Source organism: Taeniopygia guttata, chromosome 5, assembly GCF_048771995.1.
Source record: "Taeniopygia guttata chromosome 5, bTaeGut7.mat, whole genome shotgun sequence".
NCBI lineage: Eukaryota > Metazoa > Chordata > Aves > Passeriformes > Estrildidae > Taeniopygia > Taeniopygia guttata.
In genome coordinates this window covers 22,840,842-22,860,851 of record NC_133030.1, presented here as the reverse complement: position 1 = coordinate 22,860,851, position 20,010 = coordinate 22,840,842, and the positions used below count along the sequence as shown (strand labels likewise).

The following is a 20,010-nucleotide window of genomic DNA, read 5'->3' as shown; positions in this document are numbered from 1 at the left end:
AAGCTTTACGCAACTTTGCAAAGCTCTTCAGCCTTCTGACGCCTGAGAGACAGACTTGTTTTTTCTGTTTCCCACAGCCCTGCAACATCTGAATTTGTCAGAATAACTGCTGAAAACCTTGTCAATGTAACCTATACAGTAGTATCTATAATCGTATCTATCTATGTATCTATGTATCTATCTACACTAGTATCTATTTACATGAAGTAAAGAAAGCAAAGCCATAATAATAAAACTATGGCATGACTGAGACCTCAAGCATAGGACAAGCAAAAACCCCATGGTTTTTAACATTTTAGGGGAAAATTATCTTCAGCAGAAAGCTCTGTAATAAAGATAGCACTGCCTTCATCCAATTGCCTGCTTTATACTACTAAACAATTTCTCTATCAGATACATTTTCACGTGGCCATCCTATACAGTTGCAGTACCTTCTGAAACATTGTAAGGATTGTCTTAAATCAGCACAGCAGACACAGATTAAAATTCCCTTGGCATTAGTTATAAAGTGTTAAGGATTCTTAGGTAGCTCTGAAAATATTTGACAAGGCAATGGTTTAGATCCTAATGTTTTCCCCTTATTCCTAGCTAATTAAAAACATTATTAGAAAACATTGTTCATAGTAGCCTGGAATTCACAGGAGTAGTAAAATTACTTCCAACAAAAATGTACAAGGAAAGTGACTCTCACAGTCTTGACCTGAGATATCCTGTGGATTTGTAATGAAGATTGTAGCTACTAAAAGGATTGTGAACTCTTATGTGATAATCTATGTTTGAAATCTTGATTACAGTCCAACAAATCATTTGCAATGTATCAGTTTAGTGGTGCTTTTCTGATTTACCTGTTGGTTTCTAATGGATTTTTAGGGTTTTGCATGCCTGCTGTTTTTTTCCAATAGATATCTAGATATGTGTAAAAAGTATTTTACTTCAGTATGAATATGTGATGACTGACTTCAAACTAGTTTCCTTCTACCATCCTGTTTCACTGCTTAGAAGCATCTTGTTCACCTTTTTTGCTATGAGCAAAATAATTTGCTAGAATTTATTTCACAAACAATATTATAACAGGAAGGACAATATCAAGGTAAATGTAAGTGCATGAATATAAATGAAAAGAATGTTAAAGCAATAAAAATAAGTAGTGTGATTGAATATATGTCAAATATCTAAAATACTGCAGGTGTTTTTCTAGACAATGGAGAGACATCATTTTTTTAAATAAAAAAGAGATTCTTCCATTTTTCTTCTGATTGTTGTGACAAAACTGGTTTTTAAGCTTGTAATACCATCAGTTCACAGCAGTACAGTTTTTCAAATGTTAAAAATATTTTATTTAATTTACACTGTGAATTTGAGGTTTTACTTTATTTTACTTGAATATTATCAAGCATGGCAACATGAATTCCAGAATTTGTTACACCCCAAATGCATCTCTTTCACTGCAAATTTTGAGTGATTGAGCCCAAATTTTATAAATGCCGTTTAAAATATATTTGCCCATGGCACACATAGTCATGGCTTTAACAGGAAAAATACATGCCCTTTCTGTGAGGCAAAGGATCCTAGCTGTTCCAGCATTAGCAGGCATCATTAGAACACTGCTAGGTACAGCTGAATAATCTTTGCCTCTGCTATGTCATCTATATTCAAGCCATTAAAAATAACATTGTAAGCTGTTATGTAGTTGTCATATCAGGAGGAAGTCTTATTCTGATTTAATTAAATTTTTCTGGCAACCGATAAAGACAGAGAGTGGAAATAATTAAGCCCATATAGGTTATTCTTTTCATTATTCAAGTAGAAAATCTCTGAAGTTTTATCCTTCGCTGGGCTTTTTCAGGAAATTCTTATGTCCTTGCCATTTATTAATGTGTTGATTTATTTTATCAGGACTGATATCTCTAGAGGATCATAACTGACTTCTGTTGAAACCCCAACACGCAGAAGCTGTTTCAGAGAATTCTCCCCAAATAGTTACAGATGAACTATCACCTGAAATCAGTGTGACTTATTTAAAGTTGAAGACAGCTGTAATGCATGAAATTTGATTAAACTGCTTGGCCACTGCCCAGACAGATATACCTCTGGAAGGTTTTCACCCAGAAGTCCTATGAATAGGCTGCTCAAGAGTACTCAAGGCCAGATAAAAGAACTTGGAATTCCAGTACCCTGTTTTAAGGCAAATGCAGCAATAATGGAGATCAGAAAACTCTGTTATGCCTCTCTGTGCTGCATAGAGTGTTCAATACCTTCATGGTATTCAGAGCAGCAAGATGCCTTCAGTCAGTCCTGTACATATCGGCTCCCTTCTGTCACTGGAAATGCTGTCTTAAATCCTAGCTGAATTCAGCTATAGAAAAAATTGAATTACCCACTCTTGGGATTCACTTCCTCCACACATTGAAACAAGAAAGAAAATTCAGTCCCTAAACACTCATGAAGGTAAAGGCTCAGATATTTCCTCTTTATTAAAAGTTTAATGTTAAACCACAACTATGAAATTGGAAAACAGGCTGGTTTGTTGAGGTTTTTTTAGTCTCTGCATGTTGGAATTTGCACTCATTTTCTTCAGTTACACGTCTAGTTATGTAAAGAAAAGCTGAGTCTGTTCTTGGTTTGTTTATTTTTACATCTAAAATAATAGTCTGCTATATCTAAAATAAAAGTTGCTATACTGTAGCAAACTTGTAGCAAAGCTCCAGGGAGAGGTGGAGGGTTGATTGCAAAACCAAGGCAGATGCACTCATGTGCTTACTATGGTACCTGCCTTCTCTACACTACAAAATGTGTATTTCAGGACATGCCTGGCCTCCAGCCAAGAGCTGTCTTCAGGGAATTTTGCCATGATCTTATGCAATGGACGGGGGGACAGAGGAGACCAGCTCTCCAGTTCTGGTTACGGATTCCTTCAGAGGTTAATAGCGTGTGGAATTTGGATGTGGTTTACACCACTGCAGAGTCCACAGGGATTTTAATCTGCCATTGTATCCTACAAGGATGAGTTTCTAGGAATTACCCATTGTCCTGTCTGATGCACTGGATGTCCTAAGAACAGTGCCACCAGCACACAAAAATGCTACAGGTCTTTGTCTCCTTTGATGTGGTATTTCCACACCCTGTCAGTCCTGGTTGTTCCCTGGTACATTAATCGTAACATTCCAGTTACTATTTCCTACAGTTGAAGGGATATATAGAAGGAAGGAAGGTAGGGCCAGACATAAAAGGCAAGAGATTCTTTTCTTCTGCTCTATGATCTTTTGATAAAAAATTAAATTTTAAAAATCCATAAAAACAGCTATGAGGTCCACAGCCTAGCAGTCAGTGCACTTCACTTTGCTGAGTTTTGCTCTCAGGACTGCTGTAGTTTAAATTTAAGACTGAATAATGGACCAATTGCTTGCACCTACTTACACTGTGCACAAAATGGATTTGATGGCTATAAATTTCTGCGTTTGTGAAAGTAAGTAATATCATGTGAGCTGTCACTGCAAAACACCCGTCCAGGACCAAATGAGAAAGGTTCAGCTTGACAAGGGCCTGCATAGTGCTCACAGTCAGATTGCATTTCAGTTTTGATTTCAGGACCCTTTCCAGACTAATACTATCATATCCAGGAAGAGATCTGACTGTATCATCCCTGAGCATCACCTCTATTTCATTTGTTTCCTCCTTTGGGCGCACAGAGTATTGACATATTCCTCCTAAACATATGAAAAGGAATATATTTACATATAATAGCCTTGTTGTAGATGAAAATGAACATTCCTCATTCCTCCAAGCTACCAACAAGTTATTGTTCAAAACAAATGTTTCTTATTGTGCCAAGAAAATACTTGGGTACTTTATAGAGCTAAAAACTATGTGGCTTAGATCATCTGATTGACATAGAAGTGCTTTCTTCCTCTCTGTCTACCAGTAGAGTTTCTAAATTGAAAGCTTTAACACAATACTCAACAGCCCTGAGTTGGGTCATTAACAAAACACAGTCTGTGAGATGTTATAGCACTGAAGTAAAAGGTCAATGTAGAGTAATAATGACATTTTGTAGTTATGTACAGTTTTTCATATTCAGTGGTATAAAGATATTTTATAAATTAGTACATAAAAGGAAGGCATGCTCAACTGAAACAGTGAGTATACCTGAAGGAACAACATTATACTTTGGCAAGTATTGCTCTTTTGAGAAGTTCACAGTAGTCCCTTAAATTACTTCACTTTGAAGCAGGATTTACAGAGCAATACTTGTAATTTTTTTTCTGTTTACAAATCATTCATTCTAAAAGATTATTCTATTAAGATATGTATTCCCAAATATTTACAAGGTATTCTTTTTCACTGCATTTTATCTGATGGAATATTTAATGTGAGTAGTGCCAATACAGTATCTTGCAAAAATTAATATTACTGTGTACTTGAATAATTATTAGCTAGTATAGCCCTCATTTTGAATAAATTATTTCAACCTCTAAAACCATAGAATTATAAGTAATAATAGCCTTCTTGACCACTTATTATTTTTCTTTTAAATACCCTTGTTCCAAAAGCTTGAGTAAACATCTTAATTTGTTAAAAGTGCAAATATTTAATTTTTAAAGTTTATTTTAAAAATGTGCAATTGATTTATCTTCATTTGGAAGCACTTTTAAGGTATAATGGGTTGAAACAGAAATATCTGGAGGACTTTCTCTCTCCTAAATTTTCTGCTACAAATAAAATTTATTAAGGTAATTACTGCCACTGTAGCATGAGTGCAATAAACAATCAAGACCTTTCATTTACCTTAGTTGTTTTGCACACAAACAACTGTTATGAAGCATGTTTAGAGTAATATTTAACATGCATTTTCTCCACTTCTCCAAGAAACTACTAAGTCAGGAGTTTGATTATGTCTTTCCCTACATTACCTCTTAACAATATACTTTGGGCCTATATTCTCATGAAATCACTGCCTGGGTTGGATTCAGAGTCAAAACTTTGCCTCCTGGCAATCCTAGCTAGAAGCCCACCTAAAGGCTAAGATTCTCTGACCCTGGGATCTTCCCCAGTTTCTCCTGTACCAGGTTTAGGGCAAAGGGATAATCTCCACGTGTACAAGTGGCTGCCCTGAAGGGTGTTCGCCTCCAAAGCAGTGAAGCAAATTTACCTCAGGCACTGTGTGCACATTTAAAATTATTCATTAGAACTCTCAGCTATGCTACTCCAGCATTTTAACTGCTAATCCATGTTAACAGCTCTCTGTTTTTTGAGAGAGGCAATAAACAAGAAGGTGGCATTTGAGAGGCATCACTAGAGAAAAACATTAGGCAGTGCATAACTTAATTTAAGTTTTTGTCATATACAAACTTGCTTTAATAAACTTCCAACTTGTCAAGATCACAGTTGAAAAACACTTTTAAGGTCCAGCACTCCAGTGCAACTAATACTCTTCTTGACATTTGAAGTATTATGTAAGGAGCTTCAGGTGTAAAAGGCACTGCAGAAAAAAGACTTTCTTGCCTCACAAAGAAACTCATAAAATGGTTGAATTGTCAGGAAAGTGACAGCTAGTAAGGGACAAGAATGCAAATGGATTTAGAGCTGTGGTAGCTCCTGAAGGACACAGGCATTATGTGACAGCCTGGAAACATCTCTGGACTTATGTTCTCCCCTCCAATAAGTTCTTGCACCCTACAGACCACCAGGCTAGCAGAGAGCATGAGGCTTAAGCCAAGTTAAAAACCAAGCCAAAGGAGGAGGATACAAGCTTATTTATTCTAGACCTGATCTACCAAGGCTTCCAGGTTTGTGTTTGGTGTGGAGGACAGCTGGCAAAGCAGCGGCGGCTGGCAGCACCTCCCTTAGCTGCCCATATCATATCACAAGCTGCAGGATCAACTTTTCTAAAAGTCATTAATAACTACAGTAGGACAAAATGCACCCATTTTCCAAAATAGGAAGTGAAATACAAACCAACCTATGCTATCACCACTTAAAAGCACAGAACAGTTCTGATTGTCTTTGGACCTGGCTGATTTTCTAGGTAAATTGATAAGGTAATGTGCTGTATGACCTTATGGTCAACATGACCTTTTTATCAGAAGAGGTTTGTTAAAGTGGGGTCTTTATTGTCACTGACAAAAGCAGGGGACTGGGGCAATCAAAGTCTACCTGCACATTACTGGGAAAACATGGTGCAGTAAATTAGCCTTCATCCAAATCCCAACTCACACTCAACGTACCTGTGTGAAATAACAGCAGAAATTCTGTCATTGACTGGACAATCTTTTCTGATTCTTCTCAAAACTTCATTGTCTTTCATCATGGACGCATTAGTCCGATATTTGACCAACTAAATTCAAAGACAAAAGAGGAAAGAACTTATCTCCATTGACATATTCCAGTTCTAAACGTATATTTTTCCAATAAAGGAACTACAATAAAGGTTACTGCCTGTGACACTGTTCTAGTGGAGAATAACCTTCCCCACCCATCAACATCACTTTACAATTGCAGTGGCAGAATGGTGTGACTAAGGAGTGCTGGAAACCAACTAGCTTTTGAAGATCGCACAAGTACCTGTTACATCTGTCCACGGGAACCTGTTCATTTCCTTCTCAGAGGGAGGCAGAAGACTAGGCTCCAAAAGTCAAACAGTGAAAAATACTTATTTTGACCCAGGGACATAACAGAAAATTCAAATGTAACTGAGCTTCACCGGTAGAGAGCAACAGTGTATTTTCCTCCATTTTGCAGTAACATACTTCTTTCCTCCCCTCTCAATTAATTTCAAAAGGTTTCATTAAATAAAAAACAAAAATCTATTACCTTAAATGTAAGACCACTCACAAAGTGGGATACTATGGAGGGGGAACAAACCAAAAGAGAGCAAAAACTCCAGAGGAGTCTTGAACTGAAGGCCCAGAATTAGTTTAAATTGCACCTCAGGATCATGTACAGGAAGGTGGAATGCTGACGTTTTATATATATGTGTCAATACATACGTGGGCACATCTATAATATGTTGTGATCATTCTGGAATATGTTGTCACTTTCAAGTAATTATAGTATACACAGTGTGAAAGAAAAAAAAATCACTGATAGTGAAGCTGAGATTTCTGAATCCATAATAAAGCATCATAATTATCTGTTCTTACTTGATGAACTGTAAAGATATAAAAGTCAATATAAGGAGCATGTGTTCAGGTACTACTCTTGACATTTTTAATACACTTTCAAGTAGGCTTTTTCCACTCATGCAACAATGATCATACCATGATAGGTATGTTAGCTGTGCAGGCTTCTGGCTAATTCCACTGCTGTTAAGAAAAGAAATGTAATCTAGCAAAGCATGATGAGCTGCTGTCAACCTGAGTGGAGCTGCCTGTCCATTGTGTTGTCGCCCAGCGCTTTTGACAGTGAAGACTTGAAAAAGAAAGTTAATGGCTCTTTGTGTGCTTGCTCAGGCGAAGAGGAGTTCCACTTTAATATCCTGTCTAGGAAGGACATAATTGTTATTTGGTGATTTTCCTTGCTTTTTCTCTTCTTTTAGCTCTTGTATTACAGAGATTAGAACAGCACACTTGGCAAATATCATTTGTTCCTGTATGGTAATTTCCATTACTATCCTTTATTCCTGTAAAACTTTGTTAGACTGAAAAAATACATTTCAAAGGACAAACCAGAAAAATATTGATATAACAGAGCCACCTTTTGATACTTTTCCTTAATCTGATACTTCCTCTACCTTGTACAATCCTAAAATATCCATTTTCCATCCTTGCTTTAGCCTCCAGCAACCCTTGAGACTATTACATTAACACGCATAATTGGATTGTGATCCTTTATGTTTGCAGTCCACTGTGCATTCTTCCAGGTTTGTGTGTTCTTTTTTTTGGCAAAAGCCTATAATTGCATGGATTTTTTAAAAAAAATCACATTTTCAAAAGTTACTTGCATATGGTTTATGACTAATGTCATGCTTTAATGGTAGGTAGGAATTTCAGGTATTTTGATTGCTGGCTGCAGAATTACCTTGGGAAGGCACTGACAATGAATTATTTCTGTAACTTCTTGGAAAGCTCAGTGCTTCAAAACCATGTGCTGGCAGAATTGTACCAGTGTTCGGCTTTGAACACTGCCAATATTGAAGTTTACTAAATTTTAATGTAACAGGAAATAATTTTTATCAATCTGCATTAGAAATAAGCATATGTATGAGGACTGCAGCATATTTAACAGTAGGGTGTGTTTTTATGTTAATACTTCTAAGCAGATATGGTTATCTCATTCTGTTTAAATCTGATAAACCTTCCTGCATTGGGTGACAGGATGTTCCAAAACTGGTTTGGAGAAATGTAGGCAGATTTATGCAAATCCTCTGGTGTTCTGTCTCCATAAAGACTATTCACAGGGTTGTTTTTTTCAATAGCTTTTAGTGCTAGACCATGATAGTCAATAAAGTTATTCAGTAAAAATGTATTAAAACAAGTATTAACCTCAGAGACCACAGAAGAATAGAATTAAATCAAACAGGTCAATGATGCTAATTACTTCCCTTTGGTTTACCTCAGAATCAAAGGTAGTGAAATGGTGATTTGAGCAAGATAAAAAGAACCTGTCTGTGTAATATACTCCAATTGAAAATTTATACTACCTTTTTAAACATTACACTCAGCACATCTAAAGTACATCTTCAGCCCCATATCTAAGAATTACTTGATCTAGTTTGGTTACGAGTTCTCTGAAATTCAGTGATGAATTTAAAATGTAATTTCGATTCACTTTTAATCTTGCTTGTTTGCATATAAAATAGCTTTGTTCCAGTCAAATTGCTGGTAATATTTGCTAACAAAGGAGGTAATATTTGTGAATATTTCTTGATATATTTCTTGCCACTGCTGGGCAAGTGATACATCTGATTCATCTTGTTTGAAGGTGTTTTTTTTTGTTGGTGGTGCATGTCCTTCTCAGAAAATAATGTTTACAACAGTTTTGACTATATATAATGTTATTTGACTAATACATGAAAAACCTCTAAAATCTCCATGGATTACATTTTGCACATATGTAATTTTCCTAACATCTACATCTAGGTACAAATGTTTTCTTTATGAACGTTTATTCAGATGCTACTGAAAAAGAAACTGTACTTTAAAGCAAATGAAAAAAGACCTGAGGAGAGTAAGGATCTGAAAACAGAATGGTAAAATCATCATAGTTTATTTTCTAAAATGAGGATTGTTTCTTATAAAATAAAAAAGGGAACTTGACATAAGTGCCAGCTTATTCCTCTCTTGCCACTCTTCTTTAACTATAGCTATTATCTCAGTAAGCTTTGCATGATACTTGAAGCTGACATGGGGGACACACAGGTGTTTTCTGACACTTGACACTCCATGTTAGACTGTTCCAAGTGCAGAGCATTAGCTGAATAGATTACACACCTCCCAGAAGACAGGTGCAGTGACAGAAGATGTGCTTTTACTGGATAAGCACTTATCCTTGGAGTCCTGCTACCTCTGAGAGAACTTTGAAGCACATGGTATGTTCCCTTCTTCAGAGTCTCAGTTATGAGCTTTAAAGATGTTTCTATTTAATGTTCAAGAGCTTTCTGACATACAACAATGCCTCCTCACATTTGTGCCAACAGAGCTCTCTCCTCAAGAAGCATCTCTCCAGATGGGATGAGTTTTCTGGTGAGACCTGCAGCAGTTTCTCACAGCCATGGTCCAGATTGTGCCACTAATTACCCTCAGTATAAAACCAGCCTCTTTCCAGAGCCCATGAAGCAATTCTGATTGTATTATATGGAGTCTTCAAGACTTTTTTGTCCTCAAAGCCTTTTTGATTCCAGTGGTTCCTCGTAAAGATACTGAAGACACTATTCCAGACTAATTCATCTTTGAATGGTCTAGGAACTAACAAATAATTCTCTTGCGCACAAGTAAGGCTGGAGGAGTTTCTTTCCTTCCAAACACTCTGGATAAAATGCATTAATTTACCATGTGCCTTTGAATACATATTGTTGTTTATAATCCAATAGATTTCTTATTGCTCTCAGCTACACTGATTTGCGTTATTTTTATGTGTTCTAGAGTCTTCATTACCTTCAATCACTTTCCCATGCTTGAACAACCAGTGTTCTTCACTTTAAAAAATTGTTCCTGTACCTTCCACTATACTTTGCCTGCAGAAATCAATCATGGTGAAGAAGTATAGTTGAATAATTTCCTTTGCAGAGTTTATGCTCTACAGGATAAATATCAGTTTTCCAGGAGAATGATACTTTCATATTTTTAGAATAGATGTTTCATAAATTGGATTGTTTCTACAGCACCATTGCTAGTCCTAATTTTCAAATCTCATAACTGCAAGGTTAACCATCAATTCCTGCTTCATTTCTGAGGTCCTTTACTACTCAACTGTCATCAGAAGTGTTGGGTTTTTTCTTTTTTTTTTTTTTGTTTTGTTTTGGTTTGGTTTTGGTTGGGGTTTTTTTGTTTGCTTTTGGTGGAGAAGTGTGGACATACTATGTTCAGAGATACCAACAAATAGGTCTTTGTGGTATGTATGACTACATGGTTGTAAAAGATGTTCTCATTGTACAAATTTGATGGACCAGATCACATCTGAGTTTAATCAAGTTATAACTAAAGAGTCTCAACATCTCAGTGTCATCCAAACAGCCTTTGTAACTGGATTTATCAGTGATTCCACCCGCAATGGATCTGCAGTATATACATTTTTTTGTCCCAGACAAAAGATTTCTGTACTGTCTAAAACTTACAGTGCATGTGTTCTCAGCATATGACGCAGCTGCAGTGGCTAGCATATATTGTGTGCAGATAAAGCATGACTGACTTGCCATCTTTGTGTTCACTGCCATCATTTGATGACACGGACGAAAAGAGAAGAACATATAGCAATCCCATACAATCTGTTGCCCTCTGTATAAATAATGTAGCCTGTTCAGATAAACAAACAAAAGTCCTATTTTGTCGCAGAAGCCTAAACTGCTCATGTCATGAGTGATATTTTATTGCCACACCAATTACAGTGAAATAACAGTTTCTCCTTTGAAATTACTCTCCTGGGGGTTGGTTTGCAGATTTCAAATCAAGCTGCAGTAAATAGGAAATTGTCAGAAGAAAAGAAGGCTTCCTTACAGAGAGATTTGTCTCCCACTAGCTTCCCAGGTGCTAAAACAGCTTAAGAAAAAGCTGCTAATTACTCAAACACTAATTGAAAAGGTGTTGTCAGAGAAAAAAAAATATTTTGTGGAGTCCAGATAAGAGTAATGTAATGTAATAATAATTACCCAATAAGGTAATAAGATTTTATATTTTCTCTTAAATAAAGAATCCTGGTGACTTACCTCTTTCCTTCTCTTTTTTTAATTACTCCTAAAAGTAATTAAAATGAGCAGCTGATGCAAGTAGGCTCCACATATGATACCCAGGGTGTGCTGGGTGGGCATCCCAGTCATGTTCCAAGTCACCACTCTGCAGGAATAGATTCAGTATTCGGGGAGGAAGAAAAATGTTTCTGCTTTTCTGTTAAACGCTGGAAAATTAGACAAGAGGTTAAATACAAACTGCTGGCTTCAATTTAAGCATTGATGGTCCCTGTATCTTTCTAAGATGTGATGTGATGAATCAATATAACTTCCCTTTGAAGTGATACCTGTCACTCCAGAGCACTGGTACCTTCCTCTGTTATGTTCTCTGGGTGTGGCATTCAGAGGTGCCCTGGGCACAGGACTGAAATACCCTAAGTAAGTAATTTCAGATTAGAACTATTGTCTGGATTTTGATGAGCCCTTAAATACACAACAGTAAATTGCCTGATTGCCTCTGTTAATTCTAAATGTTGTTGAAAATCTTGTCTGCCCCCTGTCTTTGCAATTGTTTACTTGTAGAAAAGATTCCTAGGGGAGAGAGGCAAGAATTTTATGCAATTTAAAAAATCAATATAATCAAAATTGTTATTTTCTGTGGTAAATTTCTCCCTGGCATTTATTTAAGTGCTGTTTCATGCTTTAATTTTGATATTTTTTTTCTAGTGATTTGAATTTACAGAGAGTAATGTGTCTAGTAAAGGTCATACCATATACTTGAGTTTTTTGGGGTTTTTTTGCTAGTAAACCTGTTATCTGTGGTATAATGCAAGAATGAAAAGGATCATTTCCCTTTGGTCAAATAATACATTATGAAAAAAAATTTGAGTTCTATGAAGTAAGTATATGGACCTCTGAAAGTAGCATACCTCAAGTATTGCTTTCAGCTTGTTTTAGAGATAAGTTGTGTTACAAGAAGTCATTAAAAGCATGGTACAGAGAAAGTATATAGATGTACTAGAACAGGTAGTATATTTGGGAAAAACTATATATTTGAGTGGCTTGTTTGGGCACACCTGAGGGTTTTGGGACCAAGCCTGTTATGACTTTTGCCCAATGTAAAAGAATTTTCCACACTGTAATTTCTGAAGACCATTAAGTTCTTCACCAGCTTCTTCAGAATATGTGCTTTAAGTCTGCCAAAAGCAGGAATTGTGAATGTGTTCACTTGAGTACACACTGAGATTACACTCTGCTTGTTGCAGATGACTTTCCAACCTAATCCATTCTATGATTCTGTAGATTCCACTTGAGCCCACTTGTACCTTTCAGAAGAAGCTGTGTGTAGATGCATGCAGCTGATGCTGTTGACTTCAAATTCTGGCACTTGATAGCAATAAAACAGGAAAAGATTTCTACAGATTGGACTAGTCAGACATTTCTCAAAGCCAGTTGTATATTTCTATGCTTCATTTCAGCAAGTAATTCAAAATATTCCACTCCTGTCTTTACACAGTTGATATTCACTGATATGATTGCCTTTGCACATTACCTCCTTTGCCATATTCAGATGGCAATACAAGGATTTCTAAAACTCATTATGAAATGGTGATGTCTCTTGGATGCTACTTAAAATGCAATCAGCATGAAACAGGTACTTAGACAACATCTGGATTGTTCTTTTTAGGTTTGGACATTTTGAGAAACATTAGTGGAGAAGAAATTTAGGAAAGAGCAATTGTAGATGATTACACATCAGGAGGAATCAAATTCAAGCATACAAAAATGTTTTTAACTTGCCCAAATGAAGCTGTGAAGAAATGTGTTTGAAGACTGTAGTAGAGCTATTTTTCCCTTCTAAACTTTTCCAATCTATGAGTCCCCTTCACTCTGGGAGTTCAGGGATCACTCTCAGAATCAGAGTTACAGTTCCGAAAAATCCTGAAAGAAAATGTTTTGCCCAATGCTGAACTGTGGGACCGTGTTGGGAAAGAAAATAAAGCTCTGAGAAAGATGTTGAAGAAAAGACTCTCCAGAAAGTTCAGAGTGGCACGTGGGAATAGGAGGGCATGGAAAAGGTAAGGTTGCTGTGGAGTTCAAGGAGCTAGTGGATTTCTGTATGTGTACAGGACTCCTGTGCAAGGAGGTGAGGGTTGCCATGTCAATACCTTCTGTTGAGATAAGCAGAAGTTTCTGATACACCTTGACAAGTCAGAAGGGTAACTTGTCCCACCGCCATGTCTGTTCAGATTAAAGTGGAGAGCTCTGGAAAAGCTTCTGGAAGACCTGGGTCTCGCCTGGGGATCAAGACATCTCTGAAGAAAAGACAGGCTCCCAGAATGAAAGGCATTTGAGTTGATGCCTGTGGCAGAGAATTTCATTCCTGTGTACCCATTCTGCTGCCTCTGAAGAGGTGTTATTTTTGCATCCAGGCAGCCAATGGGTCACCTGGAATCAGACTGTCACAGCAGCCATGAGGATGATCATGGGAGGAGGAAGCAAGGAGCAGGAGGCTGAAGGGGGAAGCAAGGAGCAGGTACCTCGATCTCTCAAGATGCAGAGTGCTACTAAACCAGAATCTACAAATTGCTAAAGATCTGCATTCTGAACAAAAAGCAACTGCTTATGTTCTACTGGTGTTGAACTGAAGATAACGGTGAGGAAGAGCTATATGCAATGCAAGGGAAAGGTGTCTTAATATTGACAGCAGAATCTAAAATCTTACCAAAGTAACTGATGCATGTTGCATCAAATTATTCACTAAAAAAACACTAGACAAAACATTGAAAATATGTCTGCATTTATGGGGAGAAGAAGTTAATGATCCAACATCACAAAGTTCTCCATCAGGTTCTTATTGATGCAAACTGCTTCAGAAGGCTGTATGCATCTTTTTTAATCATCTAAAATATCATTTTCCTAACTAAAGTAACAGGCTCAGTACATCTCATCTGCAACATTTGTAGTGGATTTAGTGGGACTTCTGGGACTATCTCCCATCTGAAAACTTGCTGTGCCATTACAACCACCTTGAGAAATTGCCATGAATCTTCATTATTTGATCCAAATTTTTAAGCTATGATTCCTAAACACATGATTTCACTCAAAATATACATTGTTTCTGTGATATTTTCACAAGTACTAACTTAGTGATTATTTTTAATCTATATTTGTAAATATTCAGCATTCTGAAATTAGGTTCTTATGAATATAGTGTTTCTATGGCTATTCAAATAAATTAAAGGACCAGTTTAGTTCCCTGAATTGTGTGTGATAGTGCAGTGACATTTGAGCCAGAGCCAAAATTCAGATCATATACTGAAAAGAAAAATAATCACTTAATAATTAAGAAATGTCTGAATCATGTGTCAAGAAGGATTAAGTATAAAAATATAATTAAAACAGTTTTAATGTATGTCAGTCAGTAAAATAATATTAAATAAAATCTTAAGGAAGAGAAGCTAGGCATACTTCCCTGCCACCTGCAAACAGAATGAAAGAGGATAATCAGAATATGTAATTAGTAGCAAGAGAGGTACACTCATTACCTTCATGAAATCTAAAATGAAGTCTTGATAAGACTTACAATTAATGCTTTTCAAACAGTGATCTGCAAATCCTATTTATTTTATGCAAAAAGTATTCTGCTTGATCTTAACTCTTCAGTTTGTTCTGGATTCACTTGCATCTTTCTGGCTGGAAAATAACTCATAGTTAAAGATGCCATAAATTTATTTTTCAATCTCCTTTCCACATCAGTGTTGTCTAGATTTTGCCACATGGATGTTAGGAATTTGAGAAAGAAAGAATTGCAAAGGTTGTTTTTGTCTAACTGGTGTTTAGCAGTTAAAATAATTCCTGAACTTTTTAAAAACTCCTATTTTATGCTTTAAGTTTCCTTTAATTCCTTGGAAATTACAATTTGAGTGGACGTTGAAGAGCTTTTTTACATTGTCACAGTGCGAAAATGGCCAAAGAGGCAGAAGAAATCCCACCTCTGGAAACATTCAAGGTCAGGTTGGACAGGGCTCTGGACAACATGATCTAGCTGAAAATTACCCTGTTCATTGCAGAGGGGTTTAACTAGATGATTTTTAAATCTCTCATTTAACACAACTGTTCTATGGTTTTATCAAAAAATAAAAATTCCATTGAGACTGATTTTAGTGACTTAGAAAAACTTTAGCAGTTGTAATAGAACACAAAAGCATCTAAGCACTGAGAGTTCATTGGAGGCAGGGGTGGGTGAGGCTGGTGAATGACAAAGTTCAAGTTCTGTCCAGGTAGAAGTTCCCTGAGAAAGTCTGGGAATATTATAAAATTTTCAGTTGGTGTGTTACAATTTCTTGTAGCAATTTCTACAAGCTCAGAGTGATTTGGCAGTTTTCAAAGCATTGTTTTATGGCTGAAGATGGTTTTGGCTTTCTTTTCCCCTGACATTTTATCTCTTCTAAGCATTGTTTTTTCTTAGTGTTTTTTGGTTGGTTTTTGTTTTTGGGTTTTTTTTTTTGTTTTGTTTTTTTTACTACTGACTTCAGTGTTTGCAAATTCTATGTAATTCAGTGGAAATATTCATTAAAGCAGCTGAAGTTAACCATATGCATAAAATCTTGTAGGATGTATTAGTGGAAATGCAAAAGAGGAGTGATAACAATGATCTACATTTTGAAGGGACAATAATCTCTCTTTTCCAAGTTATGGTTGTTCTAGTATTAGCTCAATATTTTTTAAAGCTTAGGATTTATGTTCACTGGAGACATCATATGTTTGAAATTGTTCTCTGTAGAAGAATTTCTTATGCATCATCTTTACATAACTTGGTCTTGAGTTTTCTAAGTGTTTGATGATTTTGGAATGATCTCTATTTAGCAGTAAGTAAGCTACAAATGGGTAGGGGGGAGGTACAAATATTATGTTTGAAATAGGGATGAATCAAAAAGGGACAATGTAGTATTTAGGACAAGTATGGAAGAGGATTTGTAATGTTTTGAAAATATAGTCATAATATTTAGGGGCGTTTTCACCAACTGAAAGAACTTCCAAATGCTGTCACTAGTCTTAATGTAAATAAAGAGATTTCCTCTCTGAGATGGAATTATTTTTTAATCTCTTTGAGCAGTAAATAATGTAGAACAAATTAGCCTTTGGCACACTGAAATTCACTTTTTCTTACTGGACCTTTCTCGTCAGGTAAAAAAAAAAGAAAATTATGGCTGTCAAACTCCTTCTAAACCTGCTTTTTGATACCTGCAGTTCTGGAATAGATCACCTGGAACCGGAACTTGAAACAATGCATCAGGAGCCAATCTCCTTTCCTTGGGATCTATTGTCAGTCTTGTTTGCAGCTGCCGGCAATCTAAAAATACTTTTAAAGATATCCTTCTGTTCACTACTCAGCAACTCTTTTTCAGTAGCAGTGAAATCTGTTGCCCCAATCACAATTGTATTTAGCCAATGACTGAGATTTTAAGTCTCCTATGCTTTTACACAGACAGCAAGGGCTTGACAGTCAGAATATTATTTATACACTGAGTGCTGCCTCTGCAGGTTGTGTTGTCTTCCCTATTATATAGACAAACAACTTTTCAAGCAGGAAATTGTGCATGTATTATTTTCCTTTCTCTTACTTTATGGTCAGGACAATAAAATGAATACACACAGCCAGTCACACAATAAAGTAATTGAAGGTCAGGTGGGATATGTGTCTTGTATACAGGATGAAGTTTTCCTTATTTTACTCTTGGTGTCATGCCCACAACAATAAGCAGCTTTAAAAATTGACAGATTTATCTTCTTGACATGCAATTTTCTGGGTAACTTTTCCAAAGCTGTGGTTAAGCTATGAAGCTATTTCTATTTGGAAAAAGACTGATTATGATGATGCACAGATTTTTTTACTATATTCAATTTTTTTCCTGAGTTCTAACCTTGATCTGTGAAACCGAGGATATTAAATTCCTGGGACTGATAATTATGCTCAGTGCTTAAGATCTGGAGAAAAAGTCGTGGTGCTGTATTGATGGTGTTGAAAATATTGAGATTTAGTCAATCTTTGGAGCAATGAGTCGAAGCCTTAGTGCATGGAATGCTTTCTCTAGACAAAAATTATTTAAAAGTTGGTAACACATTGCATATGGAAAAAACTGCAGCAATATAAAACTATGGGCTATGAGGTAAATAGGACAAAGGTGTAAAATGGAGAACTGTCTAATCATAACCATGAAAATCCAAGCATTCAGGTTTAAAAATCAGTGGTGAAAGGTGACACATATATTATTTGCCTTATAAATTATTAAAGTTGAGTAATTATTTGAAACAGCTTTACAGAGAATCAGATATTTTACTCTTCAGAAAGACTATCATTTCAGGAGAGATTAAACTGATTGTGCATAGCCCAAAGTATTAAAGTCAGCACAGAAAAATTGTGGCAAGATTGCAACTCTTCTCAGGTCTTGAAGACCTCCAAAATCAGGATGGGGCATTTCACTATATAGTTTAGTGGGCATGGTGGAACTAGTTAAAATTTTTGTCTTAATGATCTTGGATGTCTTTTCCAACCTTACTTATTCTATGATTCAATGAAGTGTTCAAGGCCAGGTTGAATGGGGATTTGAGCAACCTGGCCTAGTGAAAGGTGTCCCTATTCCTGGCAGGGGGGTTTGGAAGAAGATGATCTTGAAAGTCCCTTTCAACCCAAACAATTCTGTGGTTATAAAGGGAAAACTGGATTTATGAAAAATAGTATGGATCAGCAAAATAAATTAATTTGCCATTGGGGGTGTTAGATGCAGCAGATTCATATCATGCTGGCTAGTTTTCAGTGACACTTCAGGAAATGTTTTTTGTTCTGTGTTCTTCTTTTCTTGGGGACTGGAGTGGGCGAAGTGCTGTGAACTGAACCAAGATCCAGATGAAAGAGGAAAAGTGTTTTAACTTCTCACAATGACAAGAAGCCAAGGAGAACAGTTCAAACATAACAAGCACCATAAACCAAATCAGTGGTGAGTTTGTACAGGTGCAGACTCTGAGTGTACCTATCCATTTCTCCTTTTCATCTTTCTGAAGGACAGAAGGTAAAGAAGGGGGATCCTATCTATCACTAAAAGTCAAGGTAAATTTTAGAAAGCACTATTCTGTGTGACTTCTTTGCAAGTCACAAAAAGCCTGTGGTATTCTTGTGCTGGATAGTCCTAACTTTCAAATAAAGTGTTAATACTGCCTTCCAATCTCTCAGGTTATGTTTTCAACTGATCTTGAAATAAATTGCTCCGTGGATGAACAAAGGACTCAATTCTTCTGGGCTACCAGCCTAGCACTCTTCTCAAGTACAGAAGTCAAATACAAAACAAAGAAATCAAACCTCTGTAAGACCTGAGAAAGTGAGAGCTGAAATAGGAGATCCAGAGGACTGCAAGTATGATATAGCAAGCAAAGTATCATTCTCATATGAGTAGTGCATCATGTCAACTGTTTTACTGGTAAGACATGAGAAAGTAAGCAGGTAAGAATACTTTGAAAAGAATGAAACTAATTTTATAATCAGAAAACCAATCTCCTTTTGTTGCTGTAGGTACAGAAGTTCTGATAAAGAAATCAAGCTCTAAAATTATATATAAGATCAGCAGTATTTACTAGTCTAGGTAACTTCTTGTATCTGTACTTGTGCAATGTAGATATGACTGTAATACAAGCCAGAGGAAAATCCAGCTATCAAAAAAACTACTAAGTTAGCTTTCTGAATATTATCAGTGGTAGTACAGGAAGAATAAAATCCTTCCACTGAGGAGTGCACAGTTCAAGTTAGAGAGTGTGGTGAATCAGGTTTGGTGTTAAATAACCTAATTTACTAACATGAAGCTCGTTGTCTGATCCAATTGCAGCTCTTTTCAGTTCAGCCTGCAAAGGGCAGGACTACTGCGCTGTAATCTAGAGCCTGGCAGGCAGGCAGTGGACCTTCACCTTCTGCCTTCTATTTCTGATTCATCAGAAGACTGGTAAGGTTGTAGCTTACTCACTTGAATATGTAGACTGTAATTAATCTGCTAACCTTCAGAGACAAAGCAGAAATGATCTAATGCTGATGTATCTGTAAAAGTGTATAAGCAGCTTAAATTTAGAGCCCAAGGTTAATGTCCAGCAAACTGATGAAAATACTGTCTATCCTTGAAAAGTAATTCACTTAAATGTTTTTAAGCCCTCAATCACATCAACATCTGCCTTATTCCAATCTGATAAGAATGCTGGCATGTTCACCTTATTTAGTACAATAAAAACTAATCCTTCACTGATTTATAGTGAGAATAATTTAAAAATATGACCTTTTGATATTGCAGACTTCTAGTCAAAAGGAATTTACACTGACAGAGGATTCTCTTCTAAATGGTTAAAAAATATTGCAAAGAGCAAAAAGATGAAATAGCTTACCTGAATGTCATTTAGATCTTTATCTTTCCATTTCTCTTTCCATCTCTTTTACTAAACTATGCTGAAATTCTCTTGAATTTTGGATAACTAGTTTGGCTGTTATTGCTTTTTGTCTGTATCAACACTTGTCCTTGCTGTTAGTGTGACCAGATTCTTTAAGCTTGACAACAACAGAACCAGTTCAACTCTGAGAATATAAAAATATGAGTTTAAATTAATCTCTTTAGTCAACCTATTTTATGCAACTAACTTTAAATGTTGATTTT

General features: G+C 36.2%; 1 long non-coding RNA gene across 1 annotated transcript; it reads left to right on the top strand.

Annotated features, from left to right (window-relative positions):
* The first annotated feature begins 18,193 nt into the window (after positions 1–18,193).
* On the top strand, positions 18,194–19,593 carry LOC140684190 (uncharacterized). The gene is made up of 2 exons (XR_012056118.1): positions 18,194–18,321; positions 18,555–19,593. It is a non-coding gene; the product is annotated as an uncharacterized lncRNA (long non-coding RNA).
* The last annotated feature ends 417 nt before the right edge of the window (positions 19,594–20,010 follow it).